This window comes from Emys orbicularis, chromosome 13 (assembly GCF_028017835.1).
Source record: "Emys orbicularis isolate rEmyOrb1 chromosome 13, rEmyOrb1.hap1, whole genome shotgun sequence".
In the NCBI taxonomy this organism is placed as follows: domain Eukaryota; kingdom Metazoa; phylum Chordata; order Testudines; family Emydidae; genus Emys; species Emys orbicularis.
The window spans coordinates 30,008,657-30,017,876 of NC_088695.1; positions in this window are offsets into that span (position 1 = coordinate 30,008,657).

Below are 9,220 nucleotides of genomic sequence, written 5' to 3' on the forward strand. Positions count from 1 at the left end.
TCATTCTCCACCCCTAGGCCAGGGATCTCTGCCCTTCACAACCCTTCCCCTGGAGCTGCTCAGGTCAACCACAATTGGACCTGAGCACCCCCATAGCTAGCTCCTCACACTCCCAGTCCATCCCAGCTTGCACCTCCTCTCTGCCCCCTGCAGCCCTCCCTCAGCCTCTGCCCCTGGCAACCCTTCCTGTGGAGCTGCTCAGCTCAAGCACAACAGGACTCTGGCATCCCCAGCGGCATCTGTCTGTAGAGCCAGTGTAGGGGAATTTGCTGGTGGCATAGAACTAGCGGCTCCTATGCCTACTCTCCCATTCCCACTCTGCTATTGGCTGGATGTGATGAGGGCTCAATAAATCCCAGCAATGCCTATCAGCTTGTGGCCATGGGCAGCTGGCAGCCTGTTTAAACACAAGGCGTAATTCTCTATTCAATTTCATATAAAAAAATTTAATGAAGAAAACATCACAGCTAGGAACTCAAAAGTCACGTGCCACCTAATGCTGACCTCGTGTGCACGCACATACATTACAATGCAGAATTTAATTTTGCAGTGTAAACCACTTATGTCGGTGTAATCCAGAATAACTCCTCTGGAGTCAGTCACTCTGGATTTACACTGGTGTATACAAGATGGGCATCTGGCTGACAGTCATTCATTACATGTTACATGCTGCTAAAAATTGTGGCTCTTTGTCCCCCCTCTAGTGACTAGACTGTTTGAACAGGCTTAGGAGTCAGCTACTGCCTTTGATTTAACTGCTCCAATTCTTTAGCTCAAATAACAGCTGCTCATGCTTTTAAATCTAGTGGTTCCAGGTTCAGTCCCTGAAGATGACTCAGTCAAAGGAGTCACTACAATCACATCCTTTTTTCTCAAAGTCTCTATGCACTTTGAAAGGGGGACATCTCAGAAGGCTAGATATTACCATGAAAGGGGGACATCTCAGAAGGCTAGATATTACCATTAATCCACCTTCCCATGCCAGACGGCCAGCACCCGCATTTGCTCAGGTGGGGCAACGTTCTGTGGTGACGCAAATGCTATTGTAAATTACACCCAAGTTGCAATTTGGCCAGAAAACAGGCAAAGCAGTGAAGTCATGTAACTTGCCCTGACTTGCCATTCAGTGGCCACGCAAATCAGTTCAATTACTACCCATTTGTTGTTAGAGCCAATCAGGAAATGATTTATTTTTTTTACCATTTAAAATGTGTAACTAACCCTTTTCATCAAAAATTTCAGTCAACGGTTTCAGATTTTCATTCCAAACCTGCAAATCCCAACACTTCCAGTTTCTCAGTGAAACTCCAACATTTTCATCAAAAACAGATACTTATTTCACCAATTTCCATTCAGTCAAAAAACCAACAAACCTTTCCGAGGGGAGGAGGATATTCTGATGGAAAATTTCCAACCATCTTGGTTTTGTTGTTCGGGGGTGGGGTGGGGGGCAAATTCACCCTTTGCTACAAGGTTTATGCCCCAGGCCACATTTGGCTGAATTAGGCCTGAGTACATAGCTCAGCATATTGCCCCTTAAGAATGCACCGTGCTGATAGCACTGCCACATGTTCTGTATCCCAGAGAAAATAAATTACATTTAAAATAGATCTCATTTTAGATCCAGAGGCTCTGCCACCCTTAGTCTGTGAGAAATAACTGGTCTGTTACTCCTCAAACTGCTCATCAGATTCATAGCAACAGGGATTTTATGTTTCACAAACAAATTTATATCCTCATTGGAAAGCTGACAAGCTTCATTCGCTAATGTTTTACTAAATTGAAGAAGTCATAAACCACTACACAAAATGATAGTTTAAGACAGAGGGTTCAGAGGCAAGCGAGTGAAATTTCAGGGAAGATCATCACCAGGGAAATGAAAGATCAGGAGCTTGGGAATGGCTGAAACCTAGAGTATGTGAAAACAATAGAAAGCTGAGAACTCGAAGTGGTATTGGAGATTAATTTATTATGAAGATAAAAAACAATTCCTTGCAGACTTGTGAAATGTGCAAGGGATGAAATAAAAAGTTGCAAGATTGAGACAGAAAGAAGAGGAAGGTGCAGTTTCATCCTGTAGGTATTGGGGAACTGGTTCAGGGGGGAAAATGTGTTATTCCACACAATAGCAGCAGCTACATAACTTCAGTCTGAATGACCTTAATTTTGGATTAAGAGAACAACCAAACAAGAGAGAAGCAAAGTAACCTCTTCATGAGAGAGAGAGAGCACAATGTGCATGTCTCATCTTTGTACCTGTCTGCCCTGAATGGAACAACAAATACAGTAATAAATTTGCAGTTCTTGTTATTGCTTTCTGGTTTCTGAGCCTTTAGGGGGCATTTGCTTCACATTGTCAAGCATTTCTCTGCAACCTTTGGGTATGGGAACTCCCCCCCCCCCCACCACCACCACCACCACCACCACCAAATGAAAGCTGAGCTCCTGCAATCCCATGATTCCAACAAGTGGGACTTTAAGAAAGACACAAGATATTTCAAGACTCATGATAACAAGCATGACTGTTGGCAACACTGCCACAATTTAATGGTGCAGTGCTCCAAGAAACACCTGGAGAAATAGAACTTGAATCCCCAGAGCTCTTAAGGCACAAACTGCTGCTGTCTGAGCTATATGATAGCAGAAGCAATAAGGGCCCAGGATACACAGTTGAGCAGTTCTGATTCCATCCAGTAAAGGGGAGTGTCATGCACAAACACACTGATACACATGCTAGCTGGTTCATTACAGTAATTTGAGTCCTCTGTAGCAGATGTGAACGTTCAGTCTGCATTTGCAAGGACAATATGAAAGACAAACTGCTCTCGGTATTCAGCTATAATATTTGCCCTCCTTCCCTGTTGGTATTGACTTTCTTCCATAAATGAGGAAAGAGATTATTGTAAAAAGTTTTTTTATGGCTCTTGTCTGCTAATGATAAAGCAACAAAGGAAGACTCTGCTGACTGATAGCAGGCAACAGAGCGAGGCGTTTTGAACGGCACATAAAGATGGATTAGCCATTTTGGGTGCTGTAGATATTTGCTTCTGCTTGTGCCTTCTAAATTCAAAAATACTATAATGTTCTGCAGTAATGGAGAGGAAACGAGAAGGAAACAGAGACACCAGCAGGCTAAGTGACTTACACAAGCTGACAGACTCAATGGTAGTCAGGAATAGCATCCAGACCTATTTAGCTGGTCTTTAACCACTAGACCCTGTTGCTACATAACAAGCTGACAACAGATCAGGAGCAGAGAGTAATGACAAATGATATTGAAGCCCCATCTCCAAGTCCCATACTAGTGCCCTAACTAGTGGGCGGTTCTTCTCTATAGCTTGTCATACCAGTAAGTCTTGTTGCACTTAATCGAATTGCTGCCACCACACCCTGCGGGGCAGATTCATCCCTCATTGTTTCCTTGTACTTCTGTCTGTCTGTTTCGCTCTGTTATCTCTAGTTAGACGGTGAGCTCTTTGGGGGCAGGGGCTGTCTTTATTCTGTTAGTACAGCACCTAGCACAATGCGGTCCTGGTCCATGACTGGGGCTCCTAGGTGCTACTGTAATACAGCTAATAAATAGCAATAATAATGCACAGTGCCTACCACACTGGCATCCTGGTCTATGACTGGTATGCCTAGGTGTCACCGTAATACACCTAATAAATAGCAATCATAATGCACAGAACCTAGCACAATGGGGTCCCGGTCCATGCCTGGTGCTCATAGGGACTACCACAATACCAACAATGCCTGTCCCAGTGCAGAGCTCTGCTACCGCTCAGCAGTGGGGTCAGAATAAGGGGCCACATTCTCATTGTTGCTGCTGTTTGCATTGCTGTGTCCGGAGATTCTTTTCCGGAGAACTTGTTACTTAAAGTTTAGTCTGACACATTCCCACAAGTCAAAACAGGGTGATGATGCAGCAGGACCCCAGGACCCCTGCTCTATAGACCTGTTAGTTGGAGGGACAAAGAGACTAAGTGACTTGTCCAAGGTTACACATCAAGTGTGTGGAGGGACAGGGAATTAAACTGAACTATCGCATCAAGTCCCAGGCTAGTGCCCTAACCACTGGGCCATCCATCCTCTCCTGAATGACTAGCCAACCTTTCCCCTTGCTCCACCTATGCACAACAGAGGGAGCTACTGTCCAACGCTCCAGCCTCTGATCTTTCTGCTGCTTATATTGAGGTTCCGGTACTGACTTCACCCTGTGTTTTCTCTCGGCATTAATAACCGCTTGTATCCCTTGCAAATAAATACATACATAAACTAAACTAAACAGCTTTCCTGTTTGTAAATGCAAGTGTCGGGGAGTATTTTGTCAGCATCAATTCACTGTTTAGATGGGAATCATTAGTGACAGAGCAAGTGCTACTTAGGCTCGGCACTGATGATTAAAGCAGCAAACAGGGATGTACTTAATGCTGTCAGGATTCTGCATGGATAGTGGAAGAAGGAAATCTCCCTGGTGAAGGGTAATTAGCATGTTTCTATCTCAAACGAGAGAGCCTCGCTGTAGAATTCAAACGGGCCACAGCGGGGACTGCGTTACTTATCATATCAATCTTCTTCTATCCACACACCTCACCCTTTAAGAATATGATGTTGTATATTAATGGTGTGGCTAGAGTGCTGTGGGCTCATGTGTTTTCCCCAGGAAATTGTTCTAACCAGGGCAGGTTTTCCGATGGGCTAGGGGCTCGGGATCCTTGTTCATCAGTGCGGTGGAAATGTAGCACCAGAGCCTCAGCTGGTGTAAATGGACACAGCTCCGCTACCGTCTCTGCAGTGGCACCAGGGCAGACATCCCTAATGTAGACAAGGCCTTCATCTAATCATACTGACACCACTGTGACAAGGATGCTGCTCCATTGACATCAGTGGTGCTACTCCTGATTTTACATCCACATAGAGGTGACAGCAGAGCCAGGATCTAAACACACACAAGGATGTGTGGGGATTGAGGGAGCAAAATGGCCGGAATGCCAGCATTTGCACTGCTGCACACTGAAGGGGGAATGAGCATGCTGTTTGCAGCATGCTAATGTCCCTTCTGCTCAGCCATGTGCTGCACTTGAGTGCTAGATAAATACCTTGCAGTGCAGTCTTCATCTCATTCCCCGCTTTGCTAGCTGCTGCCCCCTGCCAGCTGCCCCATCTCTATCCAGGAGACCTCAGTGGATCATCTCAGAGAAAGGTTAGATCATTCATAATTGCACCAGATGAGCCCCGGAAGAGGTTCTCCCTCCTGTCCCCCCTGGCTTTTGTTTCCAGAGGAAATAAAGTTAAATCTGCTATTGGCACATTCAGACTCTGCACCTGCTGCTGTGTAACATACGCCAGCTTCATCTCTGTGCTTGGTAGAAGCTTCCTGCGTTTTGACTTCGCCAAGGTCAAGTGAGAACAGGGGGTTAATCCTAAGATCACTTCTATTGTGCAGAGAAAGTGGATGGTTAGGAGGAGCTAGGCAGATGCATTCTGATCTCGCTTTCCCCAGTGTAAAAGTGAGATTGATCGCCCTATACTTATTGGCCATTAATTTTGATGTTCGTAATGCAAAGATCTATTAGTAGGGTCCTACCAAATTCACCACCATGAAAAACACATCAGAGACCATGAAATCTGGTCTCCCCCGTGAAATCTGGTCTTTTGTGTGCTTTTACCCTATATTATACAGATTTCACGGGGGAGACCAGCGTTTCTCAAATTGGGGGTCCTGCCCAAAAGGGAATTATAGGGGGTTTGCAAGGTTATTTTAGGGAGGGTTGTGATATTGCCACCCTTACTTCTGCGCTGCCAGCAGCAGTGCAGAAGTAAGGGTGGCAATACCATACCATACCATCCTTACTTCTCCACTGCTGCTGGCGGCAGCTCTGCCTTCAGAGCTGGGCACCTGGCCAACAGCCGCCGCTCTCCAGCTGCCCAGCTCTAAAGGCAGCGCTGCCACCAGCAGCAGCACAGAAGTAGGGGTAGCAGTACTGTAACCTCCCCTACAATAACCTTGCGACCCCCCCCCCCCCCCACACACACAACTCCTTTTTGCGTCAGGACCAAATAGCAGAAATCTTGAAATTTATGATTGTCAAAGTCCTATGACAGTGAAATTGACCAAAATGAATAGTGAATTTGGTAGGGCCCTATCTATTAGTTAATAATATCTGCAAAATGCTTTGAGATCCTCACATGGAACGTGCTGAGGAAGTGAACATTATATTATGTATAAGACCAAACGCTGAGATTCTTAAAGGGATCTAGGGGAGTTGGGCACCTGGCTTCTATTGAAATTAAATGTACACATGTTGAGGATCTGGCCTAGAGAGTATACGTGTCATCTGGGGGCTGTTTTAATTCTTCTCATGGGCAGATGGAGGACAGAGTCACAAAGAGCATTTTGCAAGAACACAAGCTGCTTTTTGCTGCAATACTGCAGACCTCTTGATGCCAGTATCCAAAATATTCCTAATTTAATGCAATTGCCTCTGACACCTTCACAGTTCATCCTGATTCACAGCTTCACATCAACGCCCATGCCTCTGCAGTCATAGCTGCTCACATTTGTGACATTTCCTGTTGCACCTCCCTGCACTGCCCAGTTACGTCTACTAATGGCTCTGTGACCTTTGGGTATGGCCCTCGCTTTGCATGCTAGAGATCCTGGCTTTGAATCCTGGGTATGCCCGGATACAGGTAGGTACATCTGATCTGCAAATGTGGTGGATTCTCCATCGCTCTCAGTCTTTAAGTCAAGACGGGATATCTTTCTAAAAGACCAGCTATAGCGCAAACAGAAGTTATGGGCCTGATGCATAAATCATTGGGTAAGGTTCTCTGTCTTGTGTAATGCAGAAGGTTCAACTAAGACCATCATGATGGTCCCTTCTGGCCATAAAATCTATGTCCATTGCAGCTCATCCAAGCTGGATTTCACGAAACCATTTCTAACAGGCTGATCTCTTAGAATGTGCCAATCTTTCTAAGAGCCCAAAGAGTAATACGCTGGCACAAGTGAACTAAAATTTGTCCCCCTAGATTTATTTATTTATGCATTTATGATGCATCTGAAGATGTGAGGTTTTTTTACCCACGAAAGCTTATGTCCAAATAAATCTGTTAGTCTTTAAGGTGCCACCGGACTCCTTGTTGTTTTTGTGGATACAGACTAACACGGTTACCCCCAGATACTTTATTTGTTTTGACTCCCTCTTCCCCCCAGTGTTTTGTCATTTGAAAGGCTGTTTTGACAGCATTTTCTGAGGTAGAAAAAAACTGATCCTCTCTTAAGTGCAGCTTAGAGCCAGGGCCGGATTAAGGCAAGGGCTCTAGGGGCTGCAGCCCAGGGCCCCGGCTCAAGGGGGGCCCCGCAAAAATAAATTACAGGAAGCGATCTCCAATTCCGGGCCGCTAAAAGTCCCGTGGCACAGTGGGGCACTCAAGCAGGCTGCCTGCAAGCCGTGGCCCCATGCCGCTCCTGGAAGTGGCCAGCTGCTAGCACACCTCTGTGGCCCCTGGGGTGGGGGGTGGGGGGTGGCTCCTCCCATTGGCTACAGGTGCAGCACTTGTGGGCACGGGCAGTGCACAGAGCATACTGTCCCCTTCCCCCTAGGGACCGCAGAGACGTGTTAGCAGCCGGCTGCTTCCAGGAGCAGCGTGGGGCTATGGAGCCGCCTGTGGTAAGTGCCTCCTGGCCGGAGCCTGGACCTCGCACCCCCTCCTCCACTCCAACCCCCTTCCCCAGATCAGAATCCCCCTCCTGCACCCAAACTCTCTCCCAGACCCCGCACCCTCTCCTGCACCCCAGTCCCCTGCCCCAGCCCCCTCCTGCACCAAACTCCCTCCTAGGAAAAAGACTTGAATACAGGGGCCCCACAAAATCTATAAGCCCCGGGCCCATAGGAGAGTTAATCCGGCCCTGCTTAGAGCACAGCAGTTCCATGGTCTGCCATCAAAGCCACCAGGAGTTTTACATGGGGAAGGATTGCAGGATTGGGCCCCCTGCCCTTTTCCCTAGTGGTATGTGGCTCAAATTATATGTATACCCCCAAATTTAAAAAAAGATAGTAAGAGGACCAAAAAACAGCACCATGGCTAAATAAAAGAGTAAAAGAGGTGGTTAGAGACAAAAAGACGTCTTTTAAAAATTGGAAGTTAAATCCTACTGAGGAAAATAGAAAGGAGAATAAACTCTGGCAATCTAAGTGTAAAAGCAGGCCAAAAAAGAATGTGAAGAGCAATTAGCAAAAGACAAAAATAAACAGCAATTTTTTTTTAAGTCCATCAGAAGCAGGAAGCCGGCCAAACCACAAGTGGAGCCACTGGACAATTGAAGTGCTAAAGGAGCACTCAAAGAAGAGAAGGGTGAAGCTGAGAAGATAAATTAATTCTTTGCATGGGTCTTCACTGCAGAGGATGTGAGGGAGATTCCCACATCTGAGCCATTTGGTTTAGGTGACAAATCTGAGGAACTGTCCAAGATTGAGGTTTCGATAGAGGAGGTTTAAGAACAACCTTGTAAATTAAACAGTAATAAGTCCTCAGGACCAGATGGGATTCACCCAAGAGTTCTGAAGGCACTCAAATATGAAACTGCAGAACTACTAACTGTAATATGTAACCTATCACTGAAATCAGCCTCTGTACCAGATGACTGGAGGATAGCTAATGTAACGCCATTTAAAAAAAAAGGCTCCATAGGCGATCCTGCCAATTACAGGCGGGTAAACTTTACTTCAGTACCAAATAGAAACTATAGTGAAGAACAGAATTATTAGACACATAGGGTATGTCTACACTGCAGTTAAACACCTGTGACTGGCCTGTGTCAGCGGACTCAGGCTCCCGGGGCTAGGATGACCAGATAGCAAGTGTGAAAAATCGGGATGGGGGTGGGGGGTAATAGGAGCCCATATAAAAAAAGGCCCAAATATCGGGACTGTCCCTATAAAATCGGGACATCTGGTCACCCTACCCTGGGCTCAGGCTACGGGTCTGTTTAATTGCAGTGTAGATGTTCGGGCTCAGGCTGGGGAGGGCTCTGAGTTACTACAGAGAATTCTTTCCCAGGTGTCTGGCTGCTGGATTTTGCTGACATGCTCAGGTTCCAACTGATCGCCATGCTTGAGGTCAGGAAGGAATTTTCCTGGGTCAGATTGGCAGAGACCCGGAGGGGAGCCGGGGCTGAGGGGGTTTCGCCTTCCTCTGCAGTATGAGGTATGGG